An 18621-nucleotide genomic window follows, 5' to 3' on the forward strand; every position below is an offset into this window, starting at 1 on the left:
GGATTGGTGGAAAAGGATGAGCTTCTTGTAGTTATGGAGAGGTTGATGGATTTGGTAAGAGAAGGGAAGAGGATGAGAAGAGAGGAGAAATGGTGTTCATCTTTACAAGGAGGAGGACGAAGCGGTAGAGACTACAATGATGAAATTGAAGATGAAGAAGTTTTGAGGGGTTGTTTGAATCAGGGTTTGAAGATGGTGATTGGGAGTATTTGGGAGAGGTGATGATGGTGGGGATGAGTTGTTGGGTGATGGGGAGGGGGAGGGGGGAGAGTTTTGAACTGTGAAGGCTTCTGAGAATAGTGAAGGTGGGGGGCTTGGTGAAGAACAGTGAAAATGTGTCATTTTTGGTGGGTTACTGACATGTAATTTTAGTATTGCCTCAATCTTTCTTGTACATGAAATGTAAGTGTATTGTTTACAATGTGCTAAACTGCAGGAACCTGAAATGGGTTCTTCTGTGTATCTCTGTAACTGCTTTTATGAAGTTACATATTTGTTGTTGGAGCCATGGTTATAAAGTTCCAATTGAGGAATAATTCAGTGAGGTAAATGTTTGATAAAATGTTTGGAAGTGTTGGGGGAAAAAAATTAAAATGCATGTTTTTTCATTTACGACACTTCTAAATATACCCATTCTCTCTAAATAAGACATAACAAGGCGTGAAAGGGTTATTAAAGACCCAGAAAGGAGAAAGCCAAAAGGCTAGATTTATCTTCGCCAACAAGAGGAGTAGATTTAAAGGAAAATTCGTACAAATGGATCGTTCGAAGGATGAACAAGTATCTATGCATTGTATCGTTTTGGCACCTGTGGACCCCGATCCGAGAGAGAAGCGGCGGGGACGTGCCCCCACGCTAAGTGTCTCAGGATTATCCACGTGAATGGAGAGCTCTACCAAGGAACTCTCGAAAGAAGTGCCTCTCACAGCATGAGTGGCGATATAAGGTGAGATACCTCTCGATTCGGGGACTAGCCCAGATTCGAGGCGTACCTTAAATAAAGAAGAGTCGTCATCCAAGGAAATGGGCCAAGGATCCCATACTATGCTCTGTTGCAACGGATAACCAGAGATATAAAATAAGGTTCGTGCCTGGTTACGAATTCGGAAGGTCTAAAGAGCACCTCATCCGCCCAAGTGCAAACACCTGGTCTCTTATGCCATTTATTATTGATTTTTAAGAGTTTTGGGCGAAAGTCATATGAAATGGGAACTAATATCTCCGAGAAGACGTCTACCTAATCATGCATGTCTCGGAGATGATTAATGAACACACTTAAAAAGAAATAAAATAAGTGTCACCTAAAAGTAGCTAGGTTATGAATGTCAAACTTAATTGGTGTCTAAGTTATGGTGGACATACACATGCAAGCTACAACTAAAGGTATAGTATCAATACAAGAAAGTAAGAAAAAACATCAAAACATAAAACACAAATTAATCCTATATATGACAGGACAAGACAAATCCTAACTCTAATGCGACTTGACTCGGACCAAGATGGCCGTCCATCCCAGCTGCTCTACGTATCCCGGCCTCGGGAAGAATCGGAGTCAACGTAGTTCGATGCCCTATTCTAAACTACTATGCCTAACCATCTAGAACCGCTATCCTAGACTCGATCCACTAGACTCGACTGATTTTTTTAAAGCTTTTTTTTTGTACGATCACTTAAGTTCATGTGAATTGTAATTTTTAGGACTCTCTATATGCCCTAACTAATGCAAGTTGATTAGCCTTAAGCTAATGCAGGTGGGCCCTACATCCTATGTGTAACTAGGCTGTGCAACCTAAGGAAAACCATGGGCTGACTATATGCTTCCTAGTCTAGCCATCGGTTCGACTAGATGTCTAACCGATCAACTTGAGGCCTCCTAACTCTAGGGACATTCACACGACAGGACACACCATATCAATACAAATCAGGACAGACTCCTAACTCTAAAATAACCCAAACAAACTAGGACAGACTCCTAACTCTAGGGGAAGATCTTTTTGAAAAGGTTTTGAAGAAGTTTTGTATTTTTGGAAAGTTTGAAATGAGTTTATTTTTAAAGGTTTGGCTGGACTTGGGATGTGGATCCCAAGCTACACTACGTACCCTATGGAAAGGGATCAAGCCAACGTAGTTCGGATCAGAATTCCTAACTACTCTCCTAATGACTCAAGATTTTTGAGATTTTTGGATTTTTCAAATATTTTGATGTATTTTTGAAATTTTTGAATGTTTTTGAGTTTTTGACACCAGAGGACAGAATATTATCATCATAAGGGGAGGACAGACTCCTGAATATCCCGCAAAGGTTGGACAGCATCCTATGCTTTGCGGGGGAAAAGAACAGAATCACAGCTCTGCAAGGGTTGGACATCATCCTATACCTTGCAAGGAACTGGATAAAATCAAATGACTTAGCGAGAGGTTGGACAGAACCCTAACCCCTATGATGATAGGACAGACTCCTGAAAGAATGACTCTCTAGCTAAGGACAGACTCCTATGCTAAGACTGACTCATAAATTGGTGACTCTAAGAGAGGTGCAAACAAGACATGGCATGTCTCCTAGGGAAAACCGACAGCTGATGCTTATGAGACATGGCCTGTCTCATAAACTCTGAGAGGACAAATAAAGGTGTCATCGAGACTAAGCAAGTCTCCTAAACTCTAAGAGACACTATGACCAATGAGACAAAGCCTGTCTCCAAAAAAGGGTTTGACATTTCTACACGAGACATAGCTTGTCTCTTAATAGGGTAAGACATTCATGCTGAGACATATCTTGTCTCCCTAAAGGGCTCTAGATAGCTCTTTCATTGTCCTTGCAATGAATGGATTTCTAATGTACAAGGGATACACACCTAAAAGACTGGGCAAGTCTTTTAAGTAAAGAGGGGAGTGTGACTTTGACTGAGCAAGTCCCCTAATGACGGGCTTGGGCTAGCGCCTTCATCGCCCCTTGAATTAAAGGGAGCTAATGTCTAAAGAGAAATCTAACTAAAAAAAAAAAACTAAGCTAGTCTTCTATAAGAGAGAAAAGGGAGGGAAATGCTATTGGGGACTATGCAAGTCCTCCAAAAAGAGAGGTTGGTAATTGATGCGGGGATTGAACCTGTGAGGCAATTTTCTGATAGGATCAATGAAATGAGGGAAGAACATTTTCCAATCTGGGTCAGAATTTCACCAGTAAGGAAATTATTTGCCAATATCAATTCTTTCGAAGGAACTGCTCCTCCAATTTTTGAAGGAATGGTTCCAATGAGTTGATTATCACTCAAATCAAGAACAGCAATGACCTTCAATTCCCCAATGTTACTATGAATCGCACCCACAAGAGAATTCCGGGAAATATTAAAAAAAAAAACTGCAAATTGCTGAAAATCCCCAAATCAAATGGAATTTCACCAGAAAATGTGTTATCAGATAAGTCCAAGACCTGAAGGTTCTGGTACAATGCATTTGCCGATCCCAAAGGAGGATTTCCAGCTACATCAATTATTTCACTCCATGAAATTGAACTTCTCTGCAAATCCAGTCGGGAAAGCCACAAGGGAAGATCACCAGAGAAGCCATTTTTCGAAAGTGAAAGCACTATCAGTGACTTGCATTGTTGAAAGAACTGGTAAGGAATTGTTCCAGAAAAGTTGTTCTCGCTTAAGTCAATAGGTAAAATGCTAGGCCGCCATTAAAGGATCCAAAGAATATTACTGGAGGGCTTGAACCAGGCAAAGTGTATTTCTAACAGGGGTGAGGAGAAATAGAAGGAAATATTGCAGAGATTGGTCGGAACTTGGACTAATTTGCTAAAACTCTGAGTATCTAGAGGATCTGGTTACAGTTCAAACAAGGAAGAATCATATGATATGAGTGTAGAAGTAGAAATATACAACCAAAGAAACCTCTTAATCGTTCAATTTCCAACTTTTACGAGTTCCAGAGATTCAAGAGAGAAATGCCTCTTGACAAAAGATTTTCAACAGATTCTGCTCAAAGTATAAAAGAAGAAGCTTGCATTATCAGCTTCACGAGGACAAAACCTCAATATCTACTACCTGAGATCGAAAATGCAGGAGATAGCTACAGAAACAGTAGGATTACTTCGAATAAAGTAGATCTCTACAGAAATTTCGAGTAAAACAGATAGCTACAGAAATCACTAAAAAAAAAAAAAAAAAACACTTGCATTTGGATTCGGCACCAGATTCCTTGCAGAAAGAAAAAAAGAAACCAAAGAAATTACCTCGAGTAGAGAAAACCTTAAAGTGCCAAAATCTCCAGCAGAAAAATATCTTCAAAATCCTTCAAAACAGCCTCCTAGATTTCAGATCTCTTTTTTGCCGGAAAACTTGGTCGGAAAACTCGCCGGGAAGTTGCAAATCTCCGACCTCCTTCCTAGTCGCTTATCGGATTCTGACCAAATCTGATCCGGTCGGAGCTTGACCGGAGCTATGCCGGAATCCGGCATATTCGATCGGAGAAAAGAGAATAGGGTTTAGGCATATTTGAAATTTTTTTTTTTTTTTCTAATTCTCTCTCTCTCTCTCTTTCTATCTGCTATTTTACTGTCTTTTCCATCAATTTCTCAGATCGATGCTCACCGGAGCTCGACTGGAGCTTTGTGTAAAATAGCCGTAGCTCGGATTTACTGATCGGAGATGAAAGAGTGTTATCAGAGAAGATGATGCCAGAGATGAGGAAAGTGCGTGGCTGGCCGGAGCTAGAGTGTTGCCGGAGATGAAAATCGGCGGACTAGGGTTTCGGTGATGAGATCTACTTTATCTCTCTAGGTTTTCTCTCTCTTTCTCAGATCTTGCAGAGATGATAGTAGAGAATAGCGGCTAGCCGAAGGATGAAGACGGATCGGAGCTCACCTGAGAAGACGAAGTTGATCGAAAAAAAGAAAAGAAAAGAGAGGGTTTTGCGAGATCTATTTCCTCTCACTAGAAAAACCCGAGAGCTTCTCTCTCTAAACAAAAATATCTTCTTTTTTTTTTCAAATGAGATTAAGCAGATATTTATATCAAAAATAGGGTGTTGATAATGGCACAAAAAGTGGATTAGGCGCGCGGAAATTGATAAATGCGCGCGCGCAATCCGTGTCTTTTTCGGCTCAGAATCGTCCTTTCTAGAATAAATTCGCCCCCCTCTCAGGATAAATTCACCCCCTTTTCTGATTTACACTACGGTCCTCTCTCGGCTCGTTTGCTAGGCAAACATGCTCAGATTTCGACGAAATTTTATTGGGACTTAGCTGGGACCCTAACCTACCTTGGGACGAAATTTGGGATCCTAAAGCATTGGTTTGATAGGGTTTTGCTCAAACTTGGAAGGTTTAGGGTACGGTCAAAATGGGGTGTCTACAGCGGCATGGCCGAGCGGTAAGGCGGGGGACTGCAATTCGTTGACATACCACCGAGCCATTTTTTATTGGACTATTGGGATAGCCAATTCAAAGGTAGGAGGGCTTCTTCCCTCGAGAAGGGGTTGGCACGGTCTCGGGCTGCAAGGGCATGTGTTTGCTAGATTAGGATGTGAGTTCAGTTTTCATCTCGAATTTCTCACTAGAAATAAAAACATTGAATAAGATTTGACTAATAATTCATCAAATTCACATTTAATTTGAACAAAAAATGCACGGATATTTTTGTCGGGCATTAAATATTATGGATTATGTCAAAAGATTTGCAACTACTCACGAAATTTTGTAAATATAAAATGACATGAGGCATGCACAAGAGACCCATGTGTAGACATAAATAACAAAAAATGAAGTCACTCAATGCCAAACATGTATATAAGCTTTCTTCAAGAGCTTTCTTCAGACATCTTTCTCAGTTTCTTTTGGAAGAAACCATTCACATTCAAAAACCCAAACATGATTTCTTTTTCTCCTCATTGTTCCACACCTGAAGAGCCAATCAAAGAAAGTGAAAATCTACAGGCCTCAATTCTAATTTCCCAATTATAATGGACATTTTACATGGAGAATTGTTCACCTTGCGAGTTCAATTGAAGGTTAAAAAGCTCTGAACTCAATAAAAAAAACTACACAAATACCACGAGCAGTAAGTTGGAGCCAAACTAAGCCGTCCAATGCCGTTGTACAGAAAATGGATGAGGTAATCTGAACCATAGATAGGTCAAAGAGCTTGTCTCAACCTTCATTTCCGGCTGGTCTAGAAAGAGCATACTTAGATGCTTAAGCACAAGATTGCAAGAACCCAAATACAGTGCAGATAAATAAATAGAAAAGTAAATCCTGAAAAATGGTCAGTTATCTCTAAAATTTTGGTTAAGCTTAAGCACAAGATAGAAAGAAACCATAAAAAGACACTAAATTGTTCCATTGAATGGGAAAGACAAGACAGAAAGAAACCATAAAAAGACACTAAATTGTTCCATTGAATGGGAAAGAACTTGAAATCAGTTGAATTTTCTTATATCATTATATTAATGGTGTAAAACTGTTCCCTAAATCAGATAACAAGATAATGAAAAAGCCAAAACATAGAACTGAAAAGGCAATAAAGAAACAGATATGGGAGCTCAAGATAGTCCATATTGGAATGTGTGTGTGCATAAGATTTCCATCTGCAAGCCACCATGTCCATTTTAACCGATATAAATAAGAGGAATTCTAGACTGAAGGGAGCCCTTGCAAAAAAGAGGTGAAAGGGCTCTCCTATTTGCTACAAATCACCATCATGCATTAATAACGTATGAAAAGTCAAACATGATGGTGATGTGAAGCCAATGGGGGAGCCCTTTCACCTCTTTTTTGCAAGGGCTCCCTTCAGTCTAGACTTCCTCTATAAAGAAAGCTAACATTTCAAATAAATTGGGTTTGTAGTGCTTGAATTATTGGCAAAGATAATTCAAGTAATAGTGAAGTGCTAAGGATATCAAATGATTGGCCTTAAAAACATTTTATTACACATCAAATGTCAAAGATATCTTCAAATCTCATTTTGTTTCTGGTGGAATTTCTAGTACTCATCATGATCCTGTAGTTAAAGGCTACTCCAAGAACCATGTCAAGGTATAGAAAGAATTTAATATCTTTTCTTCCTATGATGAATGCCTTGATGGGTGTGTTTAAAATCCTTTTTCTAGGAAGTTTCATGTGTTCTGATCAATGATTTTCAGTTACTTTTATTCCAATGATTTTCGGCAGTGGGTAGTCTCATGTATCCTGGGTAGTCTCATGTATCCCATGTTGTGTATTAGGCCAGACATCTGCTACGCTATTAGCGTGGTGAGCAGATATCAGGTGGACCCAGGTACTAAGTATTGGACGGCTATGAAACATATTTTCAAGTACTTGAGGAAAACAACGCATTATTATCATGTGTATGGTGGAGATGACTTTGTCATTTCTAGCCATACTGATTTGATGTGGATGACATGGATTCCTGCTTGGGCTTTGTGTTCACGTTGGGGAATGAGACAGTGTGTTAGAGGACCTACAAGCAAGAAAACCACAGCGGATTCCATGACTGAGGCAGAGTACATTGCTGTATCAGATGCATTGAAGGAGGCAGTATGGATACGCAAGTTCTTCGATGAATTGGGTGTGCTTCCCTCTGTTGAGAGGCCCATTACATTGTACTGTGACAACTCTTGGGCCGTAGCGCAAGCAAAGAACCTCAATCACGCCAGAAGTCAAAGCATCTCCTTCAGAAGTATCATGTGATACGTTGGATCATCAACTGAGGAGACGTGGCCGTTGAGAAAATCCCTTCAGCGGATAACACGACAGATCCGATGACCAAGGCTCTTCCGCAAAATGTGTTTGACAAACACTTGGAGAGCATGGGTCTTAGATACATGCATGAATGACTTTTGAGTGCAAGTGGGAGATTGTTAGAGTATATGCCCTGAAAGCTACTGCAACTTGTATTGAATTTGTATTTAATGAATAAATTGATTGTTTCATGACATCTATTGGGTAATTTTGGAGTATGTGATGTGCTTCTTGACATACATTTGTCCTTAGGTAGCATTGTAAGATAGGCCATGCAAATAGAGATTATGCGACTGGGAAATATGGCATTCCGGTTCTTTGCAGACTTAGAATGTTCACAGGGTTGAGGTTGGACACCTCGTACCGGTATACGACGTGCATCGATCCTGCCTCCATACACCTATTGGGGTGGCATATCTCGGTCATTGTGGTAGTGGACCCTATGCAGGTGGAATGGGTGTGATGATTGGATCTCGCACTGAACAAATCACTTAATGGAATAAGCTATGGACAAGGATTTGATAAGAATTCCGTGAGACAGGACGGGTCATTGTTGTCTGTAAGCAAATCTTATGACTTTGTTCTAATTAACCGTAGTCCAAATAGGATTACCAGAGGGTATTATTGGGTCATCAGACAAACCCATGATATCAATAGTGATGCTCAACAAGGAATCCTCCATCTCTCTATAAGAAGGATTGCATTTACAGTTTCGATCTAAGCTAAGTCCTTATTAAAAGGCTGGCCAGTCAATTTGATAAAAGTGTTTCTCAAAGGTTTTGGAAAAGCTTTGTTTGTTTTGAAAAAACGACTTTACAATTGCATTTGCAGATTTTAATCTGATAGATTGAAATGTATACCATTGAGTAGGCCCAGAGGGTAAGTTATATCCACCCCCTGAGGACCCAACTCGGTAAATGTCAGATTGGAGGAAGGACATGCACTTGGAAGCGCTTGGGGTATTTAGATTTGATGGTCTTCTTCAGGGTAGTGTCTTGGTGGGGGCCACTTGACTAATGCGATCATTGTTATACTACATTGTGTGAGATTGCAGTGGGGCCCATGGTAGGCCTGGTAGGAACGACCATTGAATCCCCGCGTCGATCCCACTCACTACTCGCTAGACCCTTAAATTGTTGGACAACCCAGGTTCCGAACTTTATTGCGCGCGAGGAATGGATTGGATCCATTGTATTTGATACAAGGAGGAGACACACCATACATAGGTGTATACACACTCAATACGAAAAGAGATACACCATATTATAGTCTGTTTATTTATTTAAAAATGTTGTTTATAAATACTAAAATCCTATTGGTAGGATTTTATGTTACAAGCTTAAATCCTGTTGGTGGGGACTTAAGTGATTTATTGTGCAGGTGCTTTATTAAAATCTTAAATCCTATTGGTTGGGATTTAAGTGAAATCTTATTGGCTACTAGAATGGAGGAATCCTATTGGTTGGATTTCTACAAGGAGAGCTAGAGAAGGACTTGAAAACTCACTTGAATTTGAAATCTTCTACACACTTCCCCACCATTTGAAAAATCATTTTTACCCTTAGTTTTTTTCAGGTTTGAAAGATGTGGAAGGCAATGTTGTAATTGCACAAACTGTCCATATTCAAGAGAGATTCCTAGTGGGAAATAAACTTCTAAAGGAACTCTATAAAAGGGACCATAACGGTGGACGAATTTACACGCTACACTCACACAGATATTTCCCTAGCAAAATTCGTCCACCCCTCTCCCTCCCACTTCTCTTTTCTCCCTTCTAGTTTTAGATCTCTAGTTCAAGTTCAAGTTCTATTTCTTCCACGTTCGTTCTAGTTCTAGTTTGAGCTTATGTTTGGTTTTGGAAACTAAAGTAGCTGCTCGATTTTAAGTTAGGTTTGGAACCCATGGATATCTTCTTCAACCATAATCATTGCAAGCTTTAGAAGCCACTACTTCGACTTTGGAGGAGTTTGGGTTTGAGAAACGCTGAGCATACCTAGCAAGGAGTAGATCAAGCAGCGTTCTCCCAGAAAGGAAGTTCAATTGTAAGTTTTTCTAGTGCTCATGTAATTCAATTCACCACCAATATGAATTTAGTAACCAAGATCTTGGTTGAGTGGGTGGAAATCGATTTTTTTTTTTCGTGCATACTAGCTTCCGTCGTGCATGTAATACTAGCTTCCATCACCAACTTTCAGGTAGTGCCAATGTCATTAGCCAAAGGGTGTTTAACTTGGTATGCCAACGGTGGTAATTAATCACTTAACAAATGATGCAACAAAACATAATTATATCATTACAGATTATTTTCAGAATAGGTGATGGTCACAATCTGTTTCTATAATTGCAATTGGTTGCTGCATAATCCCAAAAGAACAAGGCCTAAGTAAGTCATGATGACTTCATGATTTCTAGTTTCTTAGGCCTTATTTATTTTGGATTTTGAGAACCGATTATTAGTCCAAAAATAATTATTGGACTCATTTAAATCTGGGCCCTATTCATTTCTTAGGCCTTTGATGTAAGGCCCTGTTCATTCTAGAATTTGACAACGGTTTGTGAGTTCAAACCAAACCAAAGAGAATGCCAACAAACCAAAGAGATCACTTCTTTTTTTTCCCAAAGACAACCACTATTTTATTGATGCTTTGTAAACACGTTACAGTAATCAAAACATGCAGGGGACGAGCACCCCCAACATGTATAACAAGAAGTTGTTCCACACTTTATAAAAATTTAAAGACTGACGTCGGTCTGTAGATTCAACTTGTATACGAGATCCACATTACTCATCCCTGCAACTTGCTAAATTACAAACAGCAGCCTAATGCTATATGTTAGAAATTTTAAAGCAGAAGTTAGTTTTTTGAGTTTAAAATTTGGATTTTCAAAAGCAATTGTCTTTTGTGGTCTATGGGGACTTGAACCCAATTCCTTAGAATGTGTGGAGAGGGTTCTCAACTCAAATGCAAAAACTGTAACCCCACATTGGAAATTTTGAGAGTTTCACCTCCATATAAGAGGAGTGGGAGGAGATGCTTGAGCCTTTCAGGAGGCATTGGAATTTGTTGGGTGACCCGGTTTTATATGAACACAAGTTCATATATACACGCACGCGCACCAGGCCGTGGCCCGTGATCCGGGTTTGGGTAAATAAAAAGAATGTTTTTGGAAAAATCAGATTTGAATTTTTCTTAATTCCTAAAACAAGTTTTACTCTCCCTAACGTTTTTTTGTAATGTCACCCATTAAATGTGAATCGTTTCATATCTCCAACAGTCACTAAAGTGGCTGTTGGGAGAGACATTTTTTGTCTCTTAATGGGTGTTTATGTCTCCTCTCAATATTTCTCTCTATAAAAGAGAGAGATGAAAGCAATGATTTGGGATGGAAAAGATTTTCAAGGGAGAATACATATTGTTTTGCTACAAAAGATCCAGATTTCTTTCCTTCCTCCTTCCGTTCAATGTGTGAGCACAATTTCAAGATGGTTCTAAGTGGACCAATCAACGAGTGCACGTGGACTGGAGCCTTATTTGGGCTATTTTATCTTTGAGTGTCGATTCACGGATACGATTCTTAAGGAGAACCACCATGTGGCACGACTCGGCCTTCCTTCCTCCATCATCAACAATCTGAGTTTGACAAAGGGTTTTTCGTCAAAACGATAAGTGCAATATGGTTTTCCAAGTTTCATTTCATTTCTGGAATTTTTAACACTAGATAAGTTTTGGGTCTCAGTTGCACCAATTTGGGGCCGCCAAGTAACCAACTTGGGTTCGAGTAACCAGTTTTGGGTCTGGGTAAACAAGTTGGGTTCGGTCTTCTTATTTTTGGCTTCGATTAAGCCATAGACCAGTCCCTCTTTAAATTATCAGTTTCGAAAACCTTAAGAATTATAGTAATCTGATCCTCATATTTCCAACACTATAACACTATAGCGAAAAACGACACAGATCCCAATATAAACTGCATTCCAGCGCTAAGATTTGCAGCCCAGAAATCACCAATGCACAATTCTTTAATGCTAAGGCTTTCTCTGAATCAAAAAGCATCTTTGGCTCCACCCATCTCCCCAAAAATTCAGCTGACTTGAGTCAATCCAGCTTCAGGCTCGCATCTTGATTCCACCAGCGGGCCCGATGCTCACCACCATTCCTTCCGTCTCTGTACTGTCTTTAGCAAGTTTTTCGGCTTTCTCATCACCTGACCTTCTTTGACGGCAAATCTGTGGATTGATTCTTTGTACGAGGTCTTTGATCTTGGCAATAATACTAGACATCTTCCCATGGACCGATCATCTGGTTCGTAGCGAATGCTATTGCATTAGCTGAATCACCTTCAATGACAAGGGACGCAGGCTTTGCATCACTGTTCCACCTATGTCCCAAAAGAAGATCTCTATCTTCAGCCTCGCTTGCATCACAATCACGGGCTAGGCAGAGAATGACAACACCAAACTGCCATTTGAAACTCGAATGTTTCCACCTATACCGGCCAGCCAGGATTGCCTTTAGCACTGCCATCAAAATTAAATTTCAGCAAACTAATCAACAGGGGATTCCATTTTGGCACGATCTTACAAGTCATTTTCTTTTGTCACAACAGTTCACCACATTCAAAGGATATCTCCCACATTATAACCAAGCTCCACTTTACCGTTTCTTCCCTGTAAGATCAAGTCCATCGTGATGGCTGTTACAATTCTTCCAAAGCTATTCCTTTTCTCATTAAGATATGATTGTTCCTTTCTCTCTAGTTGTTCCATACGATAGCATAAGGAACCAGTCGCCGTAAGATCTGCCCCGATTCTCTAAACGGCCCTCTAACCCAACTCTTAAATAATTTTTTTGAGAAGGTAACTAAATTTCATTCCATGAAAAGAACACATACAGCCAGGACAAGATGTCCCCTGATATGGTTCGAAAGATTACATAAGCCACTACCGCAATACAAAAGGAAAAACAAAGAGCAAATACAACCCTTAGGCTCTCGAAAAGACACACAAGATATCAACTCTGCCCACGCCCTCTTTTGCAAGCTTATCGGCGGTAGAATTTGCTGATCTCCACATGTGTAAGCTGTGGCTACGAGATCCCTGATTTCATCAATCTTCTTTCGCAAGCTTACATAGCCCAACTCTTAAATATCTATAAACCAAAATTGTTTGATAATTACCAGCCAAATTCGAAATGAGAATGGACATTGTAACATTAGGTGATCCAAAGTTTCCTCCTAGCAAGGTATACACCAGCTTGGAAAGATGAACTTCTCTTTTATCAAGCAGTTCCAAGTATTAATCTTTTTACTTGCTAGAGTCCACACAAAAGCTCCAGCCCTTGGGGGGTGCAGCCGACCTCCAAACTTTTGTACGCCATGATGATTCACTATTTGCGGTATTCAACCTGTAAAGAACAGATCCGACAGAGAATGAACCATGAGGGTCAGGAGACTCAGGACTCTAGACTCAACTGTCAAGACACGATGGGGAATAATAGTAGGAATAATAAAGAGTGTCAAGCAAAGAGGATAGCCTCACAATCTCACTATCTTTGAGGTAAAGCCTACACATAATATCCCAGACCACCCTCCATCCCCTCCCTTTACCAAATAATCATAGACTTGACCTCTCCAAGGGTCATTATTTGCTCGAGGACAAGCAATGCCACTATGTTTTTATTTTTGGATTGGATTTGATGGAGAAGCTTCCCATTTCAAAATAATCCAATCACCAGTAATCAGAGCAAGAACATGAGCCATGCCTGAAGCAATGGAAACGGTTTCGATCTCTGATGATGATCTCCCTTTCGTAAATATCAGATACAAATTTAATGGCAGAATGGCAGTCTTGGCAAATACGGAGATTCTTAAAGACACGGAGCTGAGTCCCGGGCCTGGTACTTATGAGCCCAAAAGAGATGGCCAGCTTCTCGCTATGCCACAAGAGTACCTGCTCCTTTTCCTCTTGCTCATCATCATCAACCCTCCAAGTATTCGAGAAAAAGCCTCTTTGAGACGCAGTGTTGGGCACATAGCCCGCCAGCCTTAAACGTCGGCCCATCTCCTCTAACATGGCATACACCTCCACAATTCGAGAATTTGACTTGTCGCCGGCCATGAACCGATGAACCTGCCCATCGACATGTATAAAACTCACGCCAGGCGTCTTTTGGATTCCCCTCTTCTTGAGAATTTGTCTGATACCATCTGCCTTTTCCGGCCTCCCAGCCGAGGCATACATGTTTGATAGCAGAACATGGTATTGGGTGTTGAGGGGATCTATCTCTACCAGCTCTCTTAACAGGCATTCACCGAGCTGGATCTTTCCGTGAAGGCTACAAGAGGCGAGGAGTGATCCCAGCACAACCTCATTTGGGGGAATTGGCATCTCCCTCACCAGAGCTTCAGCTTCTTCGAGCCGCCCGGCCCGACCCAAGAGATCCACCATACACGCATAATGCTCAATCTTAGGTGTTATACCATATACGGGCCGGAGAGCGTAAAAGTATTCGCAACCTTGATCCACCAGGCCCGAGTGACTGCAGGCGCTCAGGATGCTAACAAAGGTGATGTCGTCCGGCTCAACAGATTCCCCCGTTGTCATCTGAGAAAAACGACGCAGCGCAACCCGGGCTCGCCCGTGCATAGCGAGCCCGCTGAGCATGGCATTCCAAGTCACAACATTTCTGTGGGGCATTTCATCAAACAAGAGGCAGGCGGTATCTATCCTCCCACATTTCACATACATATCCAGCAAACCCGTGCCCACCATTAAATGGAGATGCTCATCCATCTCCATTGTCTTCATGGCATAGCCGTGGACCCATCTGCCAACTGTTAAATCACCCGACTGGGCGCAAGCCGACAGAATTGAACAGAGGGTTACGTGGTTGAGGGTGCACGAATTGGCCAGTATCATATGAGAGAGCAAGGACAACGCTTCCTTCGAAAACCCGCCCTCAACATAACCCACAATCATCACAGTCCAAGCAATCACATTCCTCTCAGGCATTTCATCAAACACCTTGCGCCCCCTACTAACGCCCTCGCATTTCACCGTACCGGTGAGAATTACAGTCCAAGAGACCACATTCGGGTCTCTCATCTCTTCCAGAACCCGGCGCGCATCTTCCATCCTACCACATTACCATACATGTCCATGGCCGCATTGCGTGCAGCGACACTGAAGGGCACTCCCGTTTTGATAACAAAGAGATGGGCCCGCACACCGGCAAGCAAGTCCCCAAGCTGGGCACAGGCACTGAAAAAGCTGACCATGGTCACCTCGTCGGGGCACACGCCCTCTCGTTGCATTGTAAAGAAGAGAGACATGGCCTCTTTGGGAAGGCCATGGCGAGAGTAGCAGGACATTAAGGTGGTCCAATCGACTACGTCTCTGTGTGTGTGTGGAATTTCGTCGAACACTTGGCGTGCAGAAGAGGGGATGCCATATTTTGCGTAGATTTGGAGGAGGGTGTTTTGGATGAAGGTTTGGGAGGAAGTTGTGAGTCCTGTTTTGAGCACATGGGCGTGGATCTTTTGGGCCTCTTCTAACGAGGCTGATTTTCTGAGGGCTAGGCGGACGAGTAGATTGTGATGATTTTTGTGCCATAGCATCTCTCATTTCTTCACTCTCTTCTTTCCTCACTCAGGAATTCCCAGTAGGGTTCAAGAAATAGAGATTTTATGTTGTTGGGTGGCCGTGAAAACACGTGAAGTCTAAAAAAAAGTAGGTGATGGGCATCACTAGAGATTCAATCAACATGGGATTAGATCTTCTTTTCTTTTCTGTTTTTTAAATGTTGGTGGGCCCCACAAGGGATTCAATTAATATTGGATTTAGATCCTTCATCTTGGTTGGTCCCACAAGGGAGTCAATTAACATGGGATTTGGACTAGACCCGGCAAACGGGTAACCCAGGCGGGTACGGGTACGGGTACGGGTAGTTTTTACCCGTAATTCTACGGGTAGCAATTTTATGTACCCAGACCCCACCCGGGCGGGCACGGGTATACCCGCGGGTAATCCGGTTTTATATTTCTACTTTCACATCAATTTTAAATTTCACAATTTCACAAAGCATAACCCTAACAGACAATTTCACAATTTCACAAAGCTTTATAATAAATACCCTTCTCCTTCAAAATCCTAAACCTAACCCTAACACTAACAGACAAAAAATCGAAACCCCAACCCTAACAGGGATCACCCTACCCCGAAGTTCAAACCTTAAAATCTACTGATCTGTAGACTACATACTACATAGAGAGGGCGAGAGAGACATAGAGTTAGGGTTAGGATCATACCCCCTGACCCTGTTAAAATCAAAACAGATGAGAGAGAGAGAGAGAGAGAGAGAGAGAAACTTGGACGAAGGTAGGAAGCCGTCGGAGGTGCAACGGACCGGACAGTCGGAGACGGCCGGTATCACGGCAGGAGAGAAGGCGGTCAGGGACTTAGGGTTTCAAGCTTTCCTATTTGCTCTGTTGAGAGAAGTTCTCGGTTGAAACTTGACAACATGAGGAGGTCCACACACGCACGATATTTAGGTTTTAACTTTTCAAGTTTTACGGGTACCTGCGGGTCAACCCGCTACGGGTCAGCAATTTCACTACCCGTACGGGCCGGGTAAAAATTGAAAACGGGTTCTAATTTGTGACCCGGACCCCGCAATACCCGGACGGGCCGGGTAGACCTGCGGGTCCGGGTCACTTTTTGCCGGGTCTAATTTGGACCCTTCTTGTTGGTGTGCCCCACACGGAATTCAATTAACAAGGGATTGAGTGTTGGTTGGCCCCATCAGGGATTCAAATTTAAATGTGATTAAGAGATCCCATTTTGGTGGGTCCCACCATGGATTCAACTTATCATGAGATTGAGGTCCTTCATTTTCTCATAAACTAATGCTTTTGTGCGCATAGTTGGTTGCAAGTGATCCTAACCGTCCACTTGATAAGCCTTCGATTGGATCACCTATGGCCCAAAATTAAGGCAAATCATCCAATTCTAATATAACATCTAAGGGCGTGTTGGGCAAGGCTTCTCATTCTTGCCCAATTAATGAGAATCTGCAGAAGTGGCTCAAAGTCGCTCAGCAGAATCTCATATTTCTGACCCACTGATGATGCTGAAATCTGCTTTCCACGATCAATGGGTGGTAGAGCTCCAATAGGTGATTAATATGTGCTCACTAAAACACGTTAGGGGTCTCGCAGTTGTGACTCCGGGAATAGGAGAAATGGAGAATGATTCTTGCCACAACAGTTTAATAGGCTGGCCTTAATAGCTGTGTTTCCTTGTTAGGTGATTTCCTTCGGAAATGAACACCAAGTGTCCTCTTGGGAACTGGTTTCTATATAGGTTCACCGACCTGATGGAGAGTTGCCATGCTCGTAAGGGACTTTCCCTTTGAGACTCTTTCCTCTTTGAGGACGTTGCTAAGATGGAGAGACTGAGAATCCTTCTCGCACTTACTTTCTAGAAGACGGATTAGATTCCCTCTTCTAGGTTCAATGCTACGACCCCTAACATCCTCTGAATTGAGAAAAAAGGGAAATGGGAAATGGGCTTCGCAGGGCGGGGTTGGCGACAAGATTTTTGGGATTATTTTCTTTCTTTATTCTCAAGACCCAAAAAAAGCAGATGAAGGCATTTTTTTATAATGGTTGCCTAACACACCTTGTCTTCTCTCTTCTTCTTTTTTTCTGTCAATGGCAGAAATACACATTATTTGATATTACAATTGAATGGTTGGCTTGATTTTTGGGCCATAGGAATCCAAAGAATATTCCTATGAACCTCTTTTTAGGCCTCATGTGTCTAGTAGAAGTGGAGTTCCTTTGATCTACTTGGCAACCACAAGCCCAGCCCATTGCGTTGATCCCCTTGACTCAATGATAGTTAACAAGTTCAATGTTCATGATTAGGCATGCATGTGCCCCTGTGGGACATAGAAATTGATAAGCACCACCACCACCACCACCCTGTCCAACGTAATATAACTGAGTGTTGCTGCTGCAAGAACATCGTGGAGGAACTTCTGCCTAAAGAGACTTCTGGTGTTAATTTTTGGGGCGCAACCTATTTAGGCTGTGGCCCATCTAATGGACGGTTTGGATCATCTTATGGTGCTGGCAATACCGTACTTTTAATAAAGTGAGGAGTGCCCTCATCAAAATACATCAGTGCTGATAATATTTCCCTACTTTTTTCTTTCAATTGTCATTCGTTTTCATTCCATGGATAAGTTTAACTGAATTTTTTTTTCTAAGGTGATTGTTTTATACCTCATGAACAGCATGGGCTAGGCTCATCATTTTACAACATATTTTTTTTTTATAAGGTGAGACCCATCACTTTACATCCATGCATATGCATGGGTGAGGCTCAATATTTTACACTTCATGTTTTGATTTGGTAGGACCCACCATCTCTTCCCAAACCCATGTATATGGTGGGGCACCTCATTTTGCAGTCATGAGTGGGCCCACCATTTCCACCTAAATCCATGCGTAGCGTGGGGTCCACAATTTTACACCATTTTTTGATAAGGCTGGGCCCATGAACTCACCTCAAACCCATATATGAACCCATGCGTCGAGTGGCCCCCATCATTTTACCTCATATTTTAAGGGGATTGATCCCATGATCTTCACCCAAGCACATGCATGGGTGGGGCCCACCATTTTCCGCCTCATGTTTGATGGGGGTGAGGCCGTTACTTTGCACCCATGTATAACATGGGCCAAGAATGATAGTCTTTAAGTAAACAATCAAGTGTCCATTTATAAATTCCCACGCATTTCGGATGTCGGTTATTGGATTTGGTCTTCCTCGTCTGACTGACTAATCACACATACTACCATTACAATATCTTACTCAGCTC

General features: G+C 41.7%; 1 pseudogene across 1 annotated transcript; it reads right to left on the reverse strand.

Moving 5' to 3' along the window:
• Nucleotides 1–11166: 11166 nt before the first annotated feature.
• On the reverse strand, nt 11167–15497 carry LOC143857883 (pentatricopeptide repeat-containing protein At5g15340, mitochondrial-like; annotated as a pseudogene). The gene is made up of 2 exons (XR_013238780.1): nt 13275–15497; nt 11167–13140 (listed from the first exon to the last, which is right to left on the reverse strand). The product of XR_013238780.1 is annotated as a pentatricopeptide repeat-containing protein At5g15340, mitochondrial-like (transcript).
• Nucleotides 15498–18621: the final 3124 nt, after the last annotated feature.

Source organism: Tasmannia lanceolata, unplaced genomic scaffold (genome assembly GCF_043159265.1).
Source record: "Tasmannia lanceolata isolate RefF3 unplaced genomic scaffold, GAP_Taslan_0.1 ptg000025l, whole genome shotgun sequence".
Lineage (NCBI taxonomy): Eukaryota > Viridiplantae > Streptophyta > Magnoliopsida > Canellales > Winteraceae > Tasmannia > Tasmannia lanceolata.